Raw genomic sequence first — 21,600 nt, 5'->3', positions numbered from 1 at the left:
ACCCATACTTTGGCTTCTCCAAGACTCATCAGTCAAATTATTGCTTTCTTAGCATTTGTCTTTCTGGCCTGACAGTCAGCCCCACAGGGACAAAGCTTCATCTGCTGCCCCTTCCAGCGCTGATCACAACATTAGGCACCCAATAGGCTTCCAATCACTGTTTGTTTAATAAATGAACAAACAAAGGAGTCAGTGAGCAATTATATTTTGAGTCTCCAAAGTCAAAACTTCCATTTGTGGCCAAATACTGGGATTACTATCCAGAGCTAGGATGAATGAGGGAAAAGAAGGGCAAGGGCACTAGATGTGAGAAGGAGCTCACTTCTGATGCCAGCTGTGCTCTTGCAGGAGCCTGGTGACTCCTTGCATGGTGGGCCTGGGGGCCTTGCCTGCCCTGCCCCCACTGCATCCAGTTCCTTCCTTGTATAACTCAAGCCTTTTGAGATGCTGACAACAGAAATCTAACATACACATATCAAGCAAACTGCTGGAATTGGATTGCTCTTATAAGAAAATCACAAGAAGGGGAGAGCTGAAAGGTTCCTGGCATCAGGAATTCCAATGTTATTGGAGCTCTGTTTCTCTTCTTCACTTTCCTCTGCTCCTATGTATTATTCTTTCAGAACATCTTATACATATAAAACCTCCTCTTGGTTCTGTTTCTCCAGAGAACCCTGACTCATATAGTGCTGATAGAAGTTTCTGGAGAGATACATACTCCCTTCTCCTCGGCTACCTTTCCCTGCCTCACTGTGGATTTGGCGTGGGAAGACCAAGGCAGGCAGTTTCCCAGGCCTTGCTGTACTCCTTAGCACTTCCTTCTGTATCTCTCTGATCAGGGCAGAGGGGGCCCTCAGTCCCGAGAAGGGGTGCAGAGTCTGCAGCTCCCAGATCATCTGCTCCAAATCAGACAGGGGAGCTACCCGGCTGGGAGGGAAATTGAAGCTGAGCTGAAATGGAACAGCTGGGTCTCTTTCAAAGGCACAGCCCATTGAGGAGAAGCAGAGCAGTTTAGCCTTCCTTAGCAACCCACCCAGAACCTGCCAGAGTGATGCTGCTCTTTAGAGACCACAAGGGCTTGAGGAGAAGACAGAGCCTACCAACACACAACACAGCTGTCCGTCCCCTCCTTTCTTTGCTTCATCACTTGCCGGGCTATTTCCAGATTATGTTGGAGAGAAATAAAGCCCCTGCCTCAGAGAGTGGATGGGACCATTAGAGCTCTCTGTGGCCAGAACACAGCATCTGCTGCCATGATTATTGCTGCAGAGGGAGAGTCGGTCTGCACAGGGGAGAGACAGACAGACAGGTGATTCTTTCTGCCTCCAAAATGCTGCGGTTCTCCAACTTCAGTGTCCGTGAGAATCACCTGGAGGTATCACTGAAACAGCTCACCAGGTCCCACCCCCAGAGTTTGTGATGCAATAGGGCAGGGCCTGAGAATCTGCATTCTCAACAAATTTGTAGGTGCTGCTGCTGGCCTGGGGGCCACACACTGAGAACCCCTGGCCTCACATAGCCTGACTGCACTTGAGAATCACTGGGATGCTTTATACATACCTGGCTGCCACCAGGACTCTGACTGAAGTGGTTTGGGGTGTGGCCTAAGCATTAGCATCTTTTATGCTTCCCACCTTTTCCGCATCAGTACCCTGGTTCTGATGGTTGTGTGGGGCAATGGCCATGCACTCAACATCTCAGTAGGAGTCTGGGGGATGTGCTAGCTGAGCCTCGCATTTCCCTGCTAGGAGGGATCTGACCCAGCTCCCACACTCGGTTGAGAATTGTCCTTTCCTGGTGCCTTCTCTCAGCCTCACCTCACTTTCTCCATGTTGACATCACCCGCTGCCCATGTCAGGGTCCTGTGAGGTCCCCAACCAAGTTCTTGGCCCTAAGACCCAGGCCAAGGCTGACTGAGCTGACAGGTCCTGCTGACAGACCTCTGTCTCTGGGTTTGAATCTCTCTGTGTGGGGCTTCCAGGGCCAGGAGCCCTGCCACCGACCCCCAGATCCCCCTAGACTCCGGGCTCTGACCAGACATGGGCCCAGCTGTCCTATTGCTGGCCCGTGTGGGTGCTCACCCCCGGACTTGCCCTGGCCGCCTGCTCCCTCTGGGCACAGCTCATGCATCTGGCCTCCTGCTTCCTCTGTGAATCCTGTGATGTTCTAGGCATTAATTTGAAACAGCGGCAAGCTGTTGAGAGGTAAAGCCTTACATTTAAATTTCAGAGAGGGACCCTCCTTACCCTTTGATGTTCATGGCACAAACAGATCTTCAAAGGGTATGATATTTACCTCAGCACCTCAGCTCCTTAAAGGAAAAAATGCTTCATTGTTGAAAAGCGTTGTTTCTAATTAGAGCCTTTGACAGGCTGAGGACTCCAGGGAAGTACCCCTCCCCGCTCCTACTTCTAACCTCCCCACCCAGGAAACTTGAGACCCTGGTTTATTGCTCCCCATCCCCACTTCGCACCTTCAGTCCCCCTACTCCTTGCCCCAGGCGCTCCTTCTTGAGGCCCACTCACTCAGAGAACACATTTCAGAAAACAGTCTATGTCCAGGGGCCTTCTGGGATAGAGGTGGGTGGGGTGATTTTTTTCTTTTAAATTCTTTCCAGCATATTTCCAAGTCTCATCAGGGACATTTTCTCCACTCCCCAGGGAACCTCCTCCTTTTTTTTCTTTTAACGTTTATTTATCTGGGTGCTCCAGGTGTTAGTTGTGGCACACAAACTCTTAGTTGCAACATGTGGGATATAGCTCCCTGACCAAGGATCGAACTTGGGCCCCCTGCATTGCAAGCGCAGAGTCTTAGCCACTGGACCATCAGGGCAATCCTCATCTTCTTCTGCATGTTGGGATTGATAGGTTATACTCCATCCCCAAATCTCACAGGCTTACCCCAGGAAAGGGTTTCTTCTTACTTAGGCTAAGTCTGATGCAGGCTGGTCATTCCTCTTCCATCTTGAAGCTGCACTGTCTTGAAACTGTGGCCTCCACAGTCTCTCTGTGTGAGAGGGAGAGAGAGATGGAGGAGTCCCACTGGCTCCTAACTGCTTGGGCCAGAATGTGACACATCCCCTCTGCTGCCAGTCCACTGGCCCAAAGTAGTCAGGAGACCCTGAGCTGCTCCATAGGGAGTACATGAAATTTGGGGTGAGCTCCAGCTGTGACATCCTCCCTTCCCAATTGAGGTGGCTCAGGGAACATACACCACTTTCAATATGTTGCCCTGGATCCCCAGTAAGAAAGTCTTTGTGGGGGATGTGTGTGTGTGTACTCACTCTGACTTTTTGCGACCCTATAGGCTGTAGCCCGCCAGGCTCCTCTGTCCATGGAATTCTCCAGGTAAGAATACTGAAGTGGACTGCCATTTCCTCCTCCAGGGGATCTTCCTGACCCTGGGATTTAGCCCTTATTTCTTGCATCTCCTGCATTGCAGGTGGATTCTTTACTACTGGTGCCACCTGGGAAGCCCCTTTGTTGGGTAGAAGGGTTGTTTATTCTGTATTTACCCTAGATCCATCCTCTGTCTTTCTAGGACCTGGAATCTGCTGGGTTCCTCTGTCCTTTGACTTCCAATTGGGTTCAGTCAGGGGAAAATGAGTGCTGGGAAATCACCAACAGGAAAAGGAAATCACCAGCAGAGGAATGGGAAATTACCAGCAGAGAATGGGAAGCTGGAGGAGAGGAAGGCAGAAGGTGCTGCTCCTTCACTCCCTCCCTGCCAGCCTTGATTTGGCAGAACTACTTCCTCTCCCCATGGCTACGGCACCTGTAAGGCGGCCTCACTCCCTTCCACACTCATATTCACAAACCCCCTCTCCCCTCTTCCAGCATCCTGCTCTTGCTGGTCCCCGGGTGTTTCATAATCCTCTGTTGGTTCCCTTCACTCTGCCCAAGCCTCTGAAAATAGCATCTCCATCTTCATTAACCTCTTTTCAACTTCCATTTGAATTAACCATCTTCCCACTTGGAAAGGAGCATCTGAGAAGGACTAACTCCTGGCCCCAGCCAGGAACAATATCTACTAACCTGTGGGGGCCAGTGATGAGGGGCCAGGCACCCCACTAAGGTTCTAAGCTCTTCTCCTGGGTTGACAGACATAATCCTCATGATAACTCTTTGAGACAGATTACATTGTTTCCTCAATTTTCAGATAAAGAAACCAAGAAACAAAGAGGAAAAGTAACTTGCCTAAGATCACATAGCACTTGAATTTGAACCTAGGCAGTCCTTGCTCCTGACATCTACTCTACCATGCCACACTTCAGCCCACTGGTTAAAGAATAGGCTCTGGTACGTGTTGGAACAGTGGACCATCCCCGCCCCCTTCGCGTGACTCATATAGTAGGGGTCTGTGGGCTTGCCTGGTTTCATTGATCACTCTGGTTCCCAGACCCTTAAACTTCTAGGCTCCAGGGAAGCTGCAGTTGTATGGTCTCTGGACCTCTATCCAGTATGAGGGCTCTGCTCTTTTATGGTTAAAATAATGCATTTTTTAACTCCCTAGTTCAGCAAAGTTTTGCCTTTGTTATTGGTTGAACTGTGTTTCCCAAAAAGATTTGTTGAAGCCCAAACCCCAGTACCTCAGAACATGCCCTTATTTGGGGACATAGGGAGGCTACTGAAGTAATTACTTAAGATGAGGTCATATTGGAGTAGGGAGGGCCCTTAACCCAGTATGACTGGTGTCTGCATAAGAAGAGAGAAATTAGGGCACAGACATGCACAGGGAGCATGCCACGCACGTGGAGACAGAGGCACACACAGGAGTGATGTATCCACAAGCCAAGGAATGCTGAGGATTGCCCACAGCCACCAGAAGCTAGGTGAAAAGCATGGGATGGACTCCCCCTCACAGTCTCTGGAAGGAACCCACTCTGCCAACATCTTGCTTTTGACCATCTAACCTCCAGAACTATGAGACAGCACATCTTCATTGTTTTAAGCCACTCAGTTTGTGGTACTTGCTATGGCAGCCCTAGGAAAGGAAGAGCCCCTTTAATCACCATGGTTACCACCTCTATTCCCACCCCTCTCTCAGCAGTGCTCCAGCTCCACTAGCCTCCTTGCTGTGGTCAGGGGACTCCAAGCAAGTTCCTGCCTTAGGGTTTTGCACTTACCGTGCACCCTTCCTGGAGTGATTTCCCTTAGATGTTCACAGGACGCCTTCCTTCATAATACATTTGTGTGTGTGTGTGTGTGTGTGTGCACGCTCATATTCAGTCATATCAGACTCTATGGGCTTTAGCCAGCCAATCTCCTCTGTAAATGGGATTTTTTAGGCAAGAACACTGGAGTAGGTTGCCATTTCCTTCTCCAGGGGATCTTTCTGATTCAGAATCAAACCTGTGTCTCCTGTACGGCAGGCAGATTCTTTACCTGCTGAGGCATCAGGGAAGCCCATGAGAGATGGAAGGTTTTGAAGACCACCACCCACACTTCAGTCACTCAGAGCCTCTTGGAACATGCCAAAATTTGCCAACATTATAAAAAGCAATAACTAAAATCTTAACAAATATTTGCTATAAGAAGGCAAACCTACTTCAACGGTATCTCTGAGGAGCAGACATTCTAGAGCCCAACTGAATCGGCTTTCTCACCTTCACTCTCCTGAATCAGCTATTCTACTGCTTCATGTAGAAACTGACTGCCTAAATGAAACTTTATAACATGCTGTCAGAAAAGTCTTTGGCCTCCAAAACCTGTAGAGAGCCAATAAAAAATGCTTTGGCACATTTGGGAAACAAAAACCTTCAAGAAACTGACAGACTTGTTAAGAGCTATAGCAAGAGAGCAGGATTGAAGATAAGGGATCAAGTCAAGAAAAAGAAACTGACATCAGGGAAATGCACAATGAAACCATCTCATACCCACGAGTATTGCTACTACAAAAAATAGACAATGACAATTGTTGGCAGGATGTGAAGAAATATGATCCCTGTGCACTGTTGATAAGAATGTAAGATGGTATAGCTGCTATGAAAAACAGTATGGAAGCTTCTCTAAACATTAAAAAGAATTACCATAAAATTCAGCAATTCTACTTCTGGGTATATACCAAAAAGAATTTAAAGAGGGCCTTGAGGAGATAACTGTAACATGCATTCATAAGCAGCAGCATTCACAATAGCTAAAAGCAACCCAAATGCCTATCAAAAGATAAATGAATAAATAAAATGGGATATAGACATGCAACAGAATATCATTCAGCTTTAAAAAGGAAGGAAATTCTGAAATAAGCATGGATGAACCTTGGAGGTATTATGCTAACTAAGTCACAAAAAGACAAATACTGAATGATTGCACTTAAAGAAGCTACCTAGAGAAATCAAATTCATGGAGACAGAGAGCAGAACTTCCCTAGGGACTGGGGAAGGAGAGAACGGGGAGTTACTGCTTAATGTACACAGGGAATGTAAATTGATGGAGCCATTATGGAGAACAGTATGGAAGTTCCTCAAAAAACCTAAATACACAGTGACAATAAGATCCAGCAACCTTTCTTCTAGGCATATATCCAGACAAAATTATCATTTATAAAGATACATACACCCTCTATGTTCATAGCAGCCTTATTCACAATAGCCAAGATATGAAGGCAACCTAAATGCCCATTGACAGATGAATGGACACACACACACACACACATACAATGGAATGAGATGGCTGGATAGCATCACCAACTCAATGGACATGAACTTGGGCAAACTCTTGGAGATAGTGAGGGACAGGGAGGCCTGGAATGCTGCAGTCCATGGGGTTGCAAAGAGTTGGACACAACTTGTTGTGACTAAACAACAGCATACAAAGGAATACTACTCAGCCATAAAAAAGAATGAATTAATGCCATTTGCAGCAACATGGATGGAACAAGAGATTATCATACTAAGTGAAGTAAGTCAGGAAGAGAAAGACCAATACCATATGGCATTGCTTATATGTGGAATCTGAAATATGACACAAACGAGCTTATTTATGAAACAGATTCACAGACATAGAGAACAGACTTATGGTTGCCAAGATGGAGGAAGGATGGGGAAGGGATGGATTGGGAGTTTTGGATCAGTGGATGAAAGTTAGTATATACAGGACAGACAACAAGGTTCTACTGTATAGCACAGGGAGCTATATTCAATATCCTGTGATAACCAACACAGCATTGTAAAGCAATTTTCCTCTAATTAAAAAAAGTTTTTAAATAGAACCTAAAAAACATCCTGTGATGAACCATAATGGAAAAGAGTATGTGTGTGTACACACACACACACACACACGCACACACACACATGTAACTGAAATAATTTGCTGTACACCAGAACCTATCACAGCATTGTAAATCACCTATATGTCAATAAAAAAATAAGTTTTAAAAATGTACACAGTTCCAGTTTGCAAAATGAAGAGTTCTTGAATTTGGTTGCACAGCAATGTGGATGTGTTAACAACTGAATTTTACACTTAAAAATCGTTAACATAGTAAATTTTATGTTATGTACATTTTACCAAAACTAAGTGTTAGGTAGGTAGAGTAGGGAAAAGGAGTCCAAAATGGCGGTGGCTAAAAGATAAGGAAAGGAAAAGCCCGTGAAAATAGAAAAAAAGAGGGCCCGAGGACCAGAGTGAGGACCTCAGGTAAAACAAACAACACTCCTGGCTGGCCCAATTTACATAGGACAGGCCCAGGGAGAGATAAACATATGAATAGAGGAGCCAAAGCTAGCTCTCTCTCTCTCCCACCCCTGCGCACTGGGGCGTTCTTCTCCTTGTGTCTTTGGATCTACGTGCCCTCACGCCTCGAAGATGGATTTTCCTGCTATCTTCTAAATAAAATAGAGCTGTAACACTGAGCTGTAACACGGATTTGTATAAGAGCTATAACATGGTCCATTCGAGACCTCAGAGCTATAACACGGTATATCCAAGGCCTGAGAGCTGTGAAATGCCCAGGGGGCTTTAATGTCCATCACTCCAAATCTTTGTTGTGATGAGACAAAGAACCAAGGAACATACACTCGCGTGACATAAGTAAAATTGTTTTTAATTAAAAGAGGAAAGAGAAGGAGAAGGGGAAGGGGAAAGAGAAGAGGAAGAAGAAATGAGAATGAAGAGAGTGTGGGGGAGGGGGAGGAAAACCCATGTCCTGTTCAGCCGTGGTCAGTGAGCTGCTTCTGCCTGCCTTGTAAATGATGTCGCCCAGGCCATTCCTTTGGCACGTTCTACGGGAAATGTTTCTTGAGAAAGAGAGGTATAAATGAAGCAGCATCTCCTCAAACCTAAAATCCTTCAAAGGTTAAGACCTACTCTAGACTAGAAACGCCCTGCGTGAAATAGAGGAATAAATGCAATCTCTTTGTTGGTTGCTTTTATTTCAAATTTTACTTTCGAATATGTGATACATACATGCATACTACAAGATCCAAAAAGCACAGAAGGTACATGGTGTACAAGTCAATTTCCCTTCTTTCCTGGCCCAGCCACCAGTTTCTCTTCTTGGGAGCAACAACCGTTGATTTCCTCTGGAAGGTAGATTTACCCCTGCCCTCTCCCCACTTTTTTAAGAACTCAAATGGTAGCATTCTAAGCCCATTATTCTGTCTTATCACTAAAAATTATATCCTGGTGATCATTTCATCCCGTATATGGAGATATGCCTCCTTCTTCTCCTTGCGGCTCCCTTTTTCTCCTCCTTTCTTTTTAAAGTAATATGTCTAACTGACGTAGACGGGACCACAGGGAGCCTGTGACATCTGGCTCCCCACCTTGAGAATGACCAGCTTTGGAAAGTCACCCCCACTTCCTCCTCTCACAGGAGGAGACTAGTACAATGGAGTCCCATACACTCATCACTCAGATGCAATGATTATCAAAATTCTGTGACATGTACTTTATCTTAATCCATCTAGAAGTTCTTTGTTTTTTGTTCTAGCTGATGTAGTCCAAACCAAAACTGGCATTGGGTCATATCACCCCTACATTTTTCAATGTGCAGCTCTGCTGCTGCTGCTAAGTCACTTCAGTCGTGTCCGACTCTGTGCGACCCCATAGACGGCAGCCCAGCAGGCTCCCCATCCCTGGGATTCTCCAGGCAAGAACACTGGAGTGGGTTGCCATTTCCTTCTCCAATGCAGGAAAGTGAAAAGTGAAAGTGAAGGCTCTCAGTCATGTCCGACTCTTAGCGACCCCATGGACTGCAGCCCACCAGGCTCCTCCATCCATGGGATTTTCCAGGCAAGAGTACTGGAGTGGGGTGCCATTGCCTTCTCTAAATGCAGCTCTAAAACATGTCAATTCTGTCTCACATAACCACAAAGTTATGATCACACCAAACAAAATTTACAAGAATTCTCTGATATTGCCTTATACCCAGTCCCCAGCAAATTTCCCCATTTATCATGTGTCCCCTAAATAGTTGGTTTCTTAAAAAAGTTCATTCCTTTCATTTGATGTCTCTTCATTTTCTTTTAATCTCTCCCTCCCCACCCCCCATTCTCTTTTAACCGTAAATACTCCTGCCACCATCTTTATTTCCCACCACTAACTTGTAGAAACTGGGTCAGTTTTCCTGAAAAATGACCCACATTCGGCTTCGTTTCTTTGCTTCTTGCAGTGCCACTTGAGTGATTTTACGTATTCTCCATGACTCCTGTGAATGGAAATGGGCTCTAGAGGCACACTGGCATATGTGGCAGGGACCCTCCAGGAGGTACCATGTGCTGTTACGTATTACGTCACATCGGGAAACACACATCTTCCTTTCAGTGACACAAAGATTAATCATTGGTTTAGATAGCCTGATCCCTTTGTGGTCAAGTTCCCCATCAATCTTTTATCTAACGAGTTTAGGCATTGATGGCCATTGTCTGAATCAATGATTTCCCCAGGAGTTACGAAATGATGATTTTCTAAGTCTCTCATTCCTTCCACATTTATCAGGCATGTTTTTAAAGAGCTGGAGAACCTACCTTATCCGCAAGTCTTCCTCTGAATTACTTAAGGTTATTTAAACTCAAAATCACTCCTAAGAGACTGTTTCTCTACCACTGAGGACACTTTGAAGACTGTATCTTCAACTCAAAAAGCAAGAATGAATAGAGAATTCTCAAAATTATTTCTCTAGGGTGGCATTGTTAGGATAAGCACATAGCTATCCCAGGTCTGATCATTTGGGCATAGAACTTCTAGAAGTAAAACAGAAATCAATTGCATTATTTAACTACCACACCCTCACAGGCACACACACACACACACACACACACACAAATATTGTAAACAGATCAAGAATTAAATCCTAATGCAGGATTTACTGTTGCAGTGTTTTTTCAAAAACTTATGTTTCTGCCCCTGGAGCACCCACCACCCACCATGAGTGAGGCCAGGTTGGGGATGGAGACATGACATCCTGCCTAGAGTTCTAGGAAGAGCTTGATCAGGAACAAGACACCCCAAAGCAGTCTGCTTTCTTCAAAAATGAATCTAAAAACAAGTATGTGAGGAAATCCACATTTTAACAATAGATTGCTCATCACCTTGCCTGAGTTCTGTCAGACCAAGGTTGTGAGTCTTCCCTTCCTATCAGCAAGCACATGGTTGAGAGTAATTGGCCCAAGGATCACCTGTGGCTGAAAGGAGACAGGTTTCAGAACGCCCCTGCCATGGTTGCCCTCACTTCCATTTGTCTACTTGACACTTCTTTCCTCATTTCTGAGCTGCTGGCTTGGGATTAGTCCGGCTGAAAGGAAGGTGTCATTTCATTTTTACTCAGGTTAAAAAAAAAAATCTATCTCAGAAACAAATCAATTCTAAATCCAATTAAATCAGAGATTGTGAGAGTTGGAAAGGGATATGTGGAAACACTGAAACCATCGGATTCCGAGTTTTTTAGCTAAAAATCACCTTGCTGCTACTGCCGCTGCTAAGTCGCTTCAGTCGTGTCCGACTCTGTGAGACCCCATAGACGGCAGCCCAGCAGGCTCCCCCATCCCTGGGATTCTCCAGGCAAGAACACTGGAGTGGGTTGCCATTTCCTTCTCCAGTGCATGAAAGTGAAAAGTGAAAGTGAAGTCGCTCAGTTGTGTCCGACTCTTAGCGACCCCATGGACTGCAGCCCACCAGGCTCCTCCATCCATGGGATTTTCCAGGCAAGAGTGCTGGAGTGGGGTGCCATTGCCTTAGAGACCTTATAATTAATTTTCTATTTACAGGTGTAGACATTGAGGCTCAGAGGAGTGGCGGGACTCACCCAGGATCCCGTGGCAAAGTTAAGACCAGAAACCAGATTTTCCTGCTAAATCAGGGACTTCCCCTCCCCACATTTTCCACGTTAGGAGAAAGAGCTCTGGAGGGGGTCATGTCACTTGCCTAAGGTTAAAGAGTTAGGTACTAATTGCCTACTATATGCCAGGTATGTGCTGGCATGTAATCATACCACACTCTATTCCTTGGATGCCATGCAGCTGTTTCCTACAGAGAAACTCATTAACTGTCCTAAATAGTCAGCATTCTGTCTGTCATCACAGCTAATTCATCTCCTAATGGGTAAAATACATTCACTGTGCTTTTCAAGGAAAATGTTGGCTCCATCAAAGTATTCCTCAGATGAAACAACAATCCCACATTCTCCACAGTATGCCATCATCTTCCTGAATGAAGTGAGGAGTATGAAAACAGGAGTCTAGAGGTGCCACATAGTCTGGAGCTGAAAGTGAAAGTGTTACGATAAGTAGTGTCAGACTCTTTTCAACACCATGGACAGTAGCCTGCCAGGCTCCTCTGTCCATGGAATTCTCCAAGTAAGAATACTGGAGTGGGTATTCTTCTCTAGGGGATCTTCCCGACATAGACATCAAACCAAAGTCTCCTGGACTGCAGGTGGATTCTTTACAATCTGAACCACCAGGGAAGCCATTGGTAAAAGGATGGTTTCTCTCAGGCTATCAGAAGGTTGAGTGCAGTTCTTGGATTTTCATTGCTACCTTGATGGAACTCTATCTCTAACCCATTCCAAGAAGTCTTGGGATTCACCAGTTAAAAAGCTTCCTTTAGTCCTCTGGCTCTAAAATTCTTCAGTTCAGTTCAGTTCAGTTTGCTTAGTCGTGTCTGACTCTTTGCGACCCCATGAACCACAGCATGCCAGGCCTCCCTGTCCATAGCATATTGGGCACCTACTGACCTGGGGAGTCCATCTTTAAATGTCTTATCTTTTTGCCTTTTCATACTGTTCATGGGGTTTTCAAGGCAAGAATACTGAAGTGGTTTGCCATTCCTTCTCCAGTGGACCACATTCTGTCAGACCTCTCCACCATGACCCATCCATCTTGGGTGGCCCCACATGGCATGGCTTAGTTTCATTGAGTTAGACAGGACTGTGGTCCATGTGATCAGATTGGCTAGTTGTCTGTGATTGTCAATTCTGTGATTTTTCTCAGGGGTAAATATTTGAGGTGATCAGTTATCTACTGATCAGTAATCAGTATCAGTTATCTACTGATTACTAGAGTTACTTCTCTACTGATCTGCAGTAGCATACTGGGCACCTACCAATCTGGGGAGTTCATCTTTCACTGTCCTATCATTTTGCCTTTTCATACTGTTCATGGGGTTCTCAAGGCAAGAATATTGAAGTGGTTTGCCATTTCCCTCTCCAGTGGACCACGTTTTGTCAGAACTCTCCACCATGACGCGTCTGTTTTGGGTGATCCTACACGGCATGGCTCATAGTTTCATTGAGTTAGACAAGGCTGTGGTCCATGTGATCAGATTGGTTGCTGCTGCTGCTAAGTCGCTTCAGTCGTGTCCAACTCCATGCGACCCCATAGATGGCAGCCCACCAGGCTCCCCCGTCCCTGGATTCTCCAGGCAAGAACACTGGAGTGGGTTGCCATTTCCTTCTCCAATACAGGAAAGTGAAAAGTGAAAAGTGAAGTCTCTCAGTCATGTCCGACTCTTAGCGACCCCATGGCCTGCAGCCCTCGAGGCTCCTCCGTCCATGGGATTTTCCAGGCAAGAGTACTGGAGTGGGGTGCCACTGCCTTCTCCAATCAGATTGGTTAGTTTCCTGTGATTGTGGTTTTCATTCTGTCTGCCCTCTGATGGAGAAGGAGAAGAGGCTTATGGAAGCTTGCTGATGGAGAGACTAACTGAGGGGGAAACTGGGTCTTGTTCTGATGGGTGGGGCCATGCCCGGTAAATCTTTAATCCAATTTTCTGTTGGTGGGTGGGGCTGTGTTCCCTCCTTGTTATTTGACCTGAGGCCAAACTATGGTGGAGGTAATGAAGATAATGGTGACCTCCTTCAAAAGGTTCCATGCAAGCACTGCTGCACTCAGTGCCCTCAACCCTACACAGGCCACCACCGACCCACACCTCCACCAGAGACTCCTGGACACTCATGGGCAAGTCTGGGTCAGCTTCTTGTGGGGTCACTGCTCCTTTCTCCTGGGTCCAAGGTTGTGTTTGTGCCCTCCAAGAGTCTGTTACTCCAGTCCTGTGTAAGTTCTAGTGGCTTTATGGTGGGGTTAATGGCGACCTCCTCCAAGAGGGCTTATGCCATACCCAGGTATACTGCACCCAGAGCCCCTGCCCCTATAGCAGTCCATTGCTGACCTGTACCTCCACAGGAGACACTCAAGCACAGTTCTGTTTCAGTCTCTGTGGGGTCACTGGGTCCTGGTGCACAAGGTTTGTTTGAGCCCTCTAAACATCTCTGGTGGGTATGGAGAGATCAGTGGAAAAATAACTCCAGAATGAATAAAGAGATGGAGCCAAAGAAAAACAACACCCAGTTGTGGATGCGACTGGTGATGGAAGTAAAGTCTGATGCTAAAGAGCAATATTGCATAGGAATCTGGACTGTTAGGTCCATGAATCAAGGAAATTGGAAGTGGTCAAACAGGAGATGGCAAGGGTGAACACTGACATTATAGGAATCAGCAAACAAAAATGGACTGGAATAGGTGAATTTAACTCAGATGACCATTATATCTACTACAGTGGGCAAGAATCCCTTAGAAGAATTGGAGTAGCCATCATAGTCAACAAAAGAGTCTGAAATGCAATACTTGGATGCAATCTCAAAAATGATAGAATGATCTCTGATCATTTCCAAGGCAAACCATCCAATATCACAGTAATCCAAGTCTATGGCCCGACCAGTAATGCTGAAGAAGTTGAAGTTGAATGGGTTTATGAAAACCTACAAGGCCTTCTAGAACTAACACCCAAAAAGATGTCCTTTTCATTACAGGGGACTGGAATGCAAAAGTAGGAAGTCAAGAAATACCTGGAGTAACAGGCAAATTTGGACTTGGAGTACAGAATGAAGCAGGGAAAAATCTAATAGAGTTTTGCCAAGAGGACACACTGGTCATAGCAAACACCCTCTTCCAACAACGCAAGAGAAGACTCTACACGTGGACATCACCAGATGGTCAATACCGAAATCAGACTGGTTATATTCTTTGCACCAAAGATGGAGAAACTCTATACAGTCAGTAAAAACAAGACTAGGAGCTGACTGTGGCTCAGATCATGAACTCCTTATTGCAAAATTCAGACTTAAATCAAAGAAAGTAGGGAAAACCACTAGACCATTCAGGTATGACCTAAATCAAGTCCCTTAGGAGTATACAGTGGAAGTGACAAATAGATTCAAGGGATTAGGTCTGATAGACAGAGTGCCTGAAGAACTATGAATGGAGGTTCCTGACATTGTACAGGAGGCAGTAATCAAGACCATCCCCAAGAAAAAGAAATGCAAAAAGGAAAAATGGTTGTCTGAGGAGACCTTACAAATAACTGAGAAAAGAGAAGTGAAAGGCAAAGGAGAAAAGGAAAGATATACCCATTTGAATGCAGAGTTCCAAAGAATAGCAAGGAGAGATAAGAAAGCCTTCCTCAGTGATCAATGCAAAGAAATAGATGAAAACAATAGAATGGGAAAGACTAGAGATCTCTTCAAGAAAATTAGAGATACTAAGGGAATTTTTCATGCAAAAATGGGCACAATAAAGGACAGAAATGGTATGGACCTAACAGAAGCAGAAGATATTAAGAAGAGGTGACAAGAATAAACAGAAGAGCTATACAAAAAAATCTTCACGACCCAGATAATCACGATGGTGTGATCAATTACCTAGAGCCAGACATTCTGGAGTACAAAGTCAAGTGGGCTTTAGGAAGTATCACTATGAACAAAGCTAGTGGAGGTGATGGAATTCCAGTTGAGCTATTTCAAATCCTAAAAAATGATGCCATGAAAGTGTTGCACTCAATATGCCAGCAAATTTGGAAAACTCAGCAGTGGCCACAGGACTGGAAAAGGTCAGTTTTCATTCCAATCCCAAAGAAAGGCAATGCCAAAGAATGCTCAAACTACCACACAATTGCACTCATCTCACACACTAGCAAAGTAATGTTCAAAATTCTCCAAGCCAGGCTTCAACAGTATGTGAACCATGAACTTACAGATGTTCAAGCTGGATTTAGAAAAGGCAGAGGAACCAGAGGTCAAACTGCCAACATCTTCTGGACCATTGAAAAAGGAGGAGAGTTTCAGAAAAACACCTACTTCTGCTTTATTGACTATGCCAAAGCCTTTGACCATGCCAAAGCCTTTGGCTGTGTGGATCACAACAAACTGTGGAAAATTCTTAAAGAGATGGGAATACCAGAACATCTGACTTGCCTCTTAACAAATCTGTATGCAGGCCAGAAGCAACAGTTAGAATGGGTCGTGGAAAAACAGACTGGTTCCAAATCGGGAAAGAAGTACGTCAAGGGTGTATATTGTCACCTTACTTATTTATCTTATATGCAGAATACATCATGAAAAATGTTGGACTGGATGAAGCACAAGCTGGAATCAAGATTGCCAGGAGAAATATGAATAACCTCAGATAAGCAGATGATACCACACTTACAGAAAGCAAGGAAGAACTAAAGACCCTGGAGGCCAGGGCCTTGGGGACTGGCTATGCCGCATCCTCTGACACTCACTCCCTGCAGTGTCTCTCATCATCACTGAAAATGACTGTGTTTCGCACGAGCTGGTGCAAATATTAATGGGGAGCCCCAACGGACCGAGGAATCACATGTTGAGTCAGTGAAGGACAGGAGTCACCCTCTGGGATTCTCAAGCTGCTGCCTAACAACAAATTGTTCTCCAAAGCCGCAGACCAGACATTCGAAAGGCAGGAACCGGCAAAAACCAAGTGAACCGGCAAAAACCAAGTCCTTCTCTCTTCATTACGAAAACCAAATAATGGTTTTGTGCTTGGGCATTTTATGTCTGTAATGTGAGTCCACATCAAATGGGAGCACAAATAAAAATAAAAAGTAGCCATTTTAGAAAGCAGATTTTGCTTATTCCACAAGATAAATCACCAGAGCTGCTGTTTTCCTAGTAATTTCAAAACCAGACATGGGTTATATTTTTTCTGAAAACAATTGTCTTCATTTGAACTTCTCTGAGGGAGTGTGTCCCTTTGGTTTTTCACTCAACTTAGCAAGGGCAGTGAGCTCCGTGCCCCCTACACATGTTTATCCTGTATTCCAGCTCCACATTTATGGGGCTTAAGTGGCTCCGATGTATTCCAGGGCACATGTACTTAGCAGGGAAGTTCAAAATTGGCAACTCACAGTTGCCCAAATTGATTGCACTTCTGCCTTAAGTAAACCTGCTCCCTCTGATGCAAACATGTTTTGGTTTTTTTTTTTCTCCTCCCCTTGCAAGTCAGTGTATGCTATTAGAGGTTGAAAATAAAAGGGCTATTTTAGAAAAGAAGAAAAACAAGTTAAAAATCAGCCGGAGGTTCAGAATACTGCTGTGGGTTACTGTGCCTTCTTTGAAGAAACTAAATAACTTTGCTAAATTATAAGACATTTCAGCCCTACCTAATTTGCTCACATGGCACAATTTTTAATGTGAAAATTTTGTTATGGTTAAATTCTCAGCCAGCAGGAACATCTAGAAAACTCATCTATCCAGAACAACGCAGAAACAGAAATCAAATACCATTTTAAAAAAAGAAGAAAGGAAGAAAAGAAAAACAAAAACACTTCAGGGAGCCAAAATGTCACAAAGCCCTTGCACTTTATCCTCACCAGTGCTTCTAAATCCACATTAAAGGCGTTTACTTTCATTCAATGCCAAATTCCAGAATTTTGGCTAATGCTTCCCAACCTCACTGCACACTAGAAGCAGTAAATCCGAGATGAAGCCAGAGCCTGCTCCTTATAACTATGAGGCAGGGCAGAGATAAGAAAAAGAGTAAAGCCAGAAATCTCACAAGCACAGCAGGTAAACGTCTAACCCACCCCAATAGTCCCTTAGGGACAACTGTATAATAATAATAAGCCCAAGTCATGAAGGAGGGCTGAATTATGTTCAACATCTTTTATGTAAGGTGAAAATAACATGTGGAATACATTTTAGAAAAAAAATGATTAAAAAGTTGAGATGCCTTGTCAAGACTCTCTTGGTTGCATGTGACAAAACCCAATCTAAATTGGTGCAGAAAGGAAATTTATTAACACTATTTATTAATCCAGAGATAGCCTTGCTTCAGACACAAACGACCCCAAGAGATGTGAACAACATTATCAAAACCTGGCTTCCATCTCCTGTTGTTTTGTTTAAAAACAATTTTTTTTTTTTTTTTTAGTTTTTGGGCTGTGCTGTGTAGCATGTGGGGTCTTAGTTCCCTGACCAGGATCAAACCCAAGCCCCCTGCACTGGAAGGTCGGGATCTTAACCACTGGACCACTGGGAGGTCCCTTCTGTTATTTCCTTCCAGGATGTGTTAGTCTTAGACCAGCTCTACCCTAATGGTGGCAAGATGGCTGCAAAATCTGGTGAATAAGAGATTCTCCTCTAGTTTGACCACACAAGCCAACAGGCAAGACTAACTCTAGCTAGACCTGCCTTACCTGGTTTGTGCTCCACGTTCATCCCAGATCCAATTTCTGCTGGCCAGGAGTTTGCACAGAGGTTCTGACTGGCCAAATTTGGGCCATATGCCTCCTCCTGTGCATGGGGTGAAGTCAACTCTACCCAAAGCAGGGAGACAGAGTGGGAGAAAGATGAACAAAAGACTTAGAGGTGGGAGTAGATGACCCCGAGAGAGAGAGAGAGAGTAAGATGTTGGGCAAAGAGAGTAAGAGCACCTATGTCAACCAGGAGAGAAAACTTGTACCCACTTAGGATATCCAGCATGGCTCTTTCTTGAGGATGCTGGATATAATTACTCTTTACATTCATAAATGATTGTCAGTTACTGATTTTTATAGTTCAAGATATGATCATGACAGTAGGAAATGACTGTGACTCTGGAGTTTTCAATTACATGACCAAATTATCTTTTTTGCACTATTTGGAGTTTGATTTTCTGTCACTTGCCACGAAAAAGCTCTGGACAAACATCCCCCCCTCCCTTTTTTTTTTTGCATTTATTTTAATCATGTTTGGTTAGATAGAGAAACCCAGGCAGATACGGTGCACGGTGGCCTGACTCTTGTAAGAAGCCGTGACAGTTCATTTCTCTGCATCGTATTCAGAAGATCAGAGTTTGGGAAATACCACTTAGCGGAAGCATAAGAGTGAAACCCCGCCCCGCTTCCGCTGCTGCCAATCTGCTGGGGGATTTTAGGGGAGGGCGACCTCCTGTCACTGCCTGACTTACCTACTCCAGGAAAGAGCGCGGTGGAGTCAATGTTCCCCTTCAGACCACATTCAGTGGAGCAGTGCAGCAGGGCCCTCAGTGCTCCTGCTTCCTTCCCCGACACGGGGGCTGCCAATGAGCTGTGTATTTTGTTATCAACAGGCAGAATAAACTGCAGAGGGCATTCTACACTCAGCAGGTGCGAGGGAAGTCTGGGAGAATGAATTCACTGTCCGCGGAGACCCGCCCAGGGCTAAGAAACCTGGATGTTTCATCTGCTGATGCTTGGGAACCCCGGGTCACCAGCAGCTGAGCCCAGGAACCCAGACCTGAGAGCATATCAGATCCATCCTCCTGTCAGTGCTTTTCAAACTGCTGCTGCTGCTGCTAAGTCACTTCAGTCGTGTCCGACTCTGTGCGACCCCATAGACGGCAGCCCACCAGGCTCCCCCGTCCCTAGGATTCTCCAGGCAAGAACACTGGAGTGGGTTGCCATTTCCTTCTCCAATGCATGAAAGGGAAAAGTGAAAGTGAAATCGCTCAGTCGCCGAACACCTATAACATATAATAAATTTAATTTTATTAAAAAATTTTAAAAAGCAAAAAAGTACAAAAAGGAAGCCCAACCTTTTAGAAAATTGAAGTATACTTGATTTACAATATTGTGTTAGTTTCAGGTGTACAGCAAAGTGTGTTATACACACACACGTATTTTATATATACACTCTTTTCTTTGAATTTTTATCCATTGTAGGATACAAGATACAGTAAATCCTTGTTAAGGAAAGCCCAATTTTTAAAAATTGGATTCAAAAGATAAAAACTGCGATTGACGCTTCTCACTGTTTGTTCTTTGTTTCTGCGCTTTGTTCACATGGATGGGTAACCATCTCACAGTGCTCTGGGGAAAGCACTCTCCCTTTGTTTGAAAGTTTTCAGACCACTTCCTGCTTCCAGTAGGTGTCTGAAAATTAAGTAAAGCTTGTCAGTGGACATTGGAGAGTGTTCACCACATGGTTGTAAACACCATTCCCTTCATTTGTTTCCTCACTCATTCTTTCCATTTCTCATTCTATCCATCCGAAATCCTGACGAGTTCCCACTGGATGTCAAGCCCAGGCTGCTGGGGTGGGCTCCGCCCACAGCCCTGCATCCCAGTCAGACCATCTCTCAAATGTATGCTCAGCTTTGCTGACTCTGCACCTGTGTCTGAATCCCAGGCATTTTTCACAGCTCTCTTGAAATGTCAGCTATTCCATCAATGAAAGTTGTCATTATTCTGACCTCTGCCAGTTTCCGGCATTCACTAGGTACCTCGAATACTGTATTCCTATCCTCCCCAACAACAACAAAGGGGAAGTTTTATCATCCTTCCTGAAACCTGTGCTCCTCCTCCTGGACAGTGTGGTTCTCTGGAAAGTTTCCTGCACAGCATACGTTTAGGAAAGTATGTGAAATTGTGCAGCTCAAGGAAGTATTAAAAATCTCACTACACCCATGTAACTTGCACCACCCCCCCAAAAAAAAAAATATATATATATAGAACATAGCGCCTTGAAGACTTCCTGTATCTCTTTCCCGTCACTACCCCACTGCTTCTTCCTAAGAGCAGTCTCTACCCTGAATCCTGATTCCATGGCTTAATTTACCCTGTTTCTATTCATCTAAATGGAATCTCAAAGTACTCTTGCAGCTTGCTTTTGTTCATTCTGCATCGCTTGCGAGATCATTGCATTGTTGTTCATTCTCACTGCTGTATTGTATTCTATTGTGTGAATGTATCAGTTTACTCTTTGTACTGTGGATGGGCATTTGGGGAGTTTCCAGAGCTGCTGCGTTTTAGTCCATGCCTCTTGGTGGCTTTACAGATTCATTTCTACTGCATAAATAGAAATGCAGGGACACGGGGTTTACATGTACCCAGTGTCAGTAGATACCCTGAACCTTGTTTAAGGCCCTTTTAATATTCCACATTATTTTATCTGTGAATTTACATCATTTTTCCTTAACAGATTATACGTGTGTTTTCAATTAAATAAACCCTGTGCTCCGGCTCATTTTAAAATGACCGATCTAACATACAATATAAAATAGAAAACTAAGTGAGAAAGAAGAAATGAAAATCATTTCAGAGGAAAAAAGAATAAAGGGAATGTAATGGCTCGAATACATTCCACAAGGTACTTTTCAAAAAGTTGGACCATAAATGTGGTGGAGCCTCCTATTAGCCAATACAAAGAGAGAAACAAGTTACACAAATCAATGTTCACAGGATAAATGTACCAACTGTTCAGCAGTGTGGCTATTTCTGGTGCTGAAATTTTGAAAAAGTCAACCAGAGTCTTCCTCAAGAGGATACTGTCTGGCATTGAAAATGAAGGATCCAACAACTTCAATCGGCAACAACAAAGGAAATTTTATGTTACTCCCCTCCGGTTATAATCTCCCTCAACAGGCAACTCTGAAAGAACTAATGCAATCAGATACATATTTCTCCAAAGGTATAAGACCAAGAGAAAAAATAAACTAGACTCAAAGTGTGGTTCAGGTACCTGGAGGGGTCTCTAGGATCTTTCTAGGGGTACTGCATGATCAAAAATATTTTTACAATCCTACCAAAGGCTTTTTGCCTTTTTTACTCTCATCTTATGAGGGTGTAGTTTTCCAGAGATCACATGCAATAGATCAGATGCAGAAGTAGACATGAGAATCTGAAATCTCCTATTAAGCCAGGCATTAAAGAAATTTGCAAATTATTTTGGAAAATAAAATTTTCCAAAAATGTCATATACTTTAGGTCTCCTATGGATATTTTTAAATATTAAAAAAATTGTTTTAATTTCTAATACATTAAGCATCTATAGATACAATCCAGTTAAGAAAAAACACTTGGGAGTTCTCAAAAATTTTTGAGTGATAAAGGGTCATGAGACTATTTG

The 21,600-nt window shown here is 44.2% G+C and overlaps 1 non-coding gene across 1 annotated transcript; it reads right to left on the bottom strand.

Moving 5' to 3' along the window:
* Positions 1 to 2,759: 2,759 nt before the first annotated feature.
* On the bottom strand, positions 2,760 to 2,832 carry TRNAA-UGC. Its single transcript has one exon. It is a non-coding gene; the product is annotated as a tRNA-Ala (tRNA).
* Positions 2,833 to 21,600: the final 18,768 nt, after the last annotated feature.

This window comes from Bison bison, unplaced genomic scaffold, assembly GCF_000754665.1.
Source record: "Bison bison bison isolate TAMUID 2011002044 unplaced genomic scaffold, Bison_UMD1.0 scf7180017864136, whole genome shotgun sequence".
In the NCBI taxonomy this organism is placed as follows: domain Eukaryota; kingdom Metazoa; phylum Chordata; class Mammalia; order Artiodactyla; family Bovidae; genus Bison; species Bison bison.
This window is presented reverse-complemented; position numbering and strand designations above follow the sequence as displayed.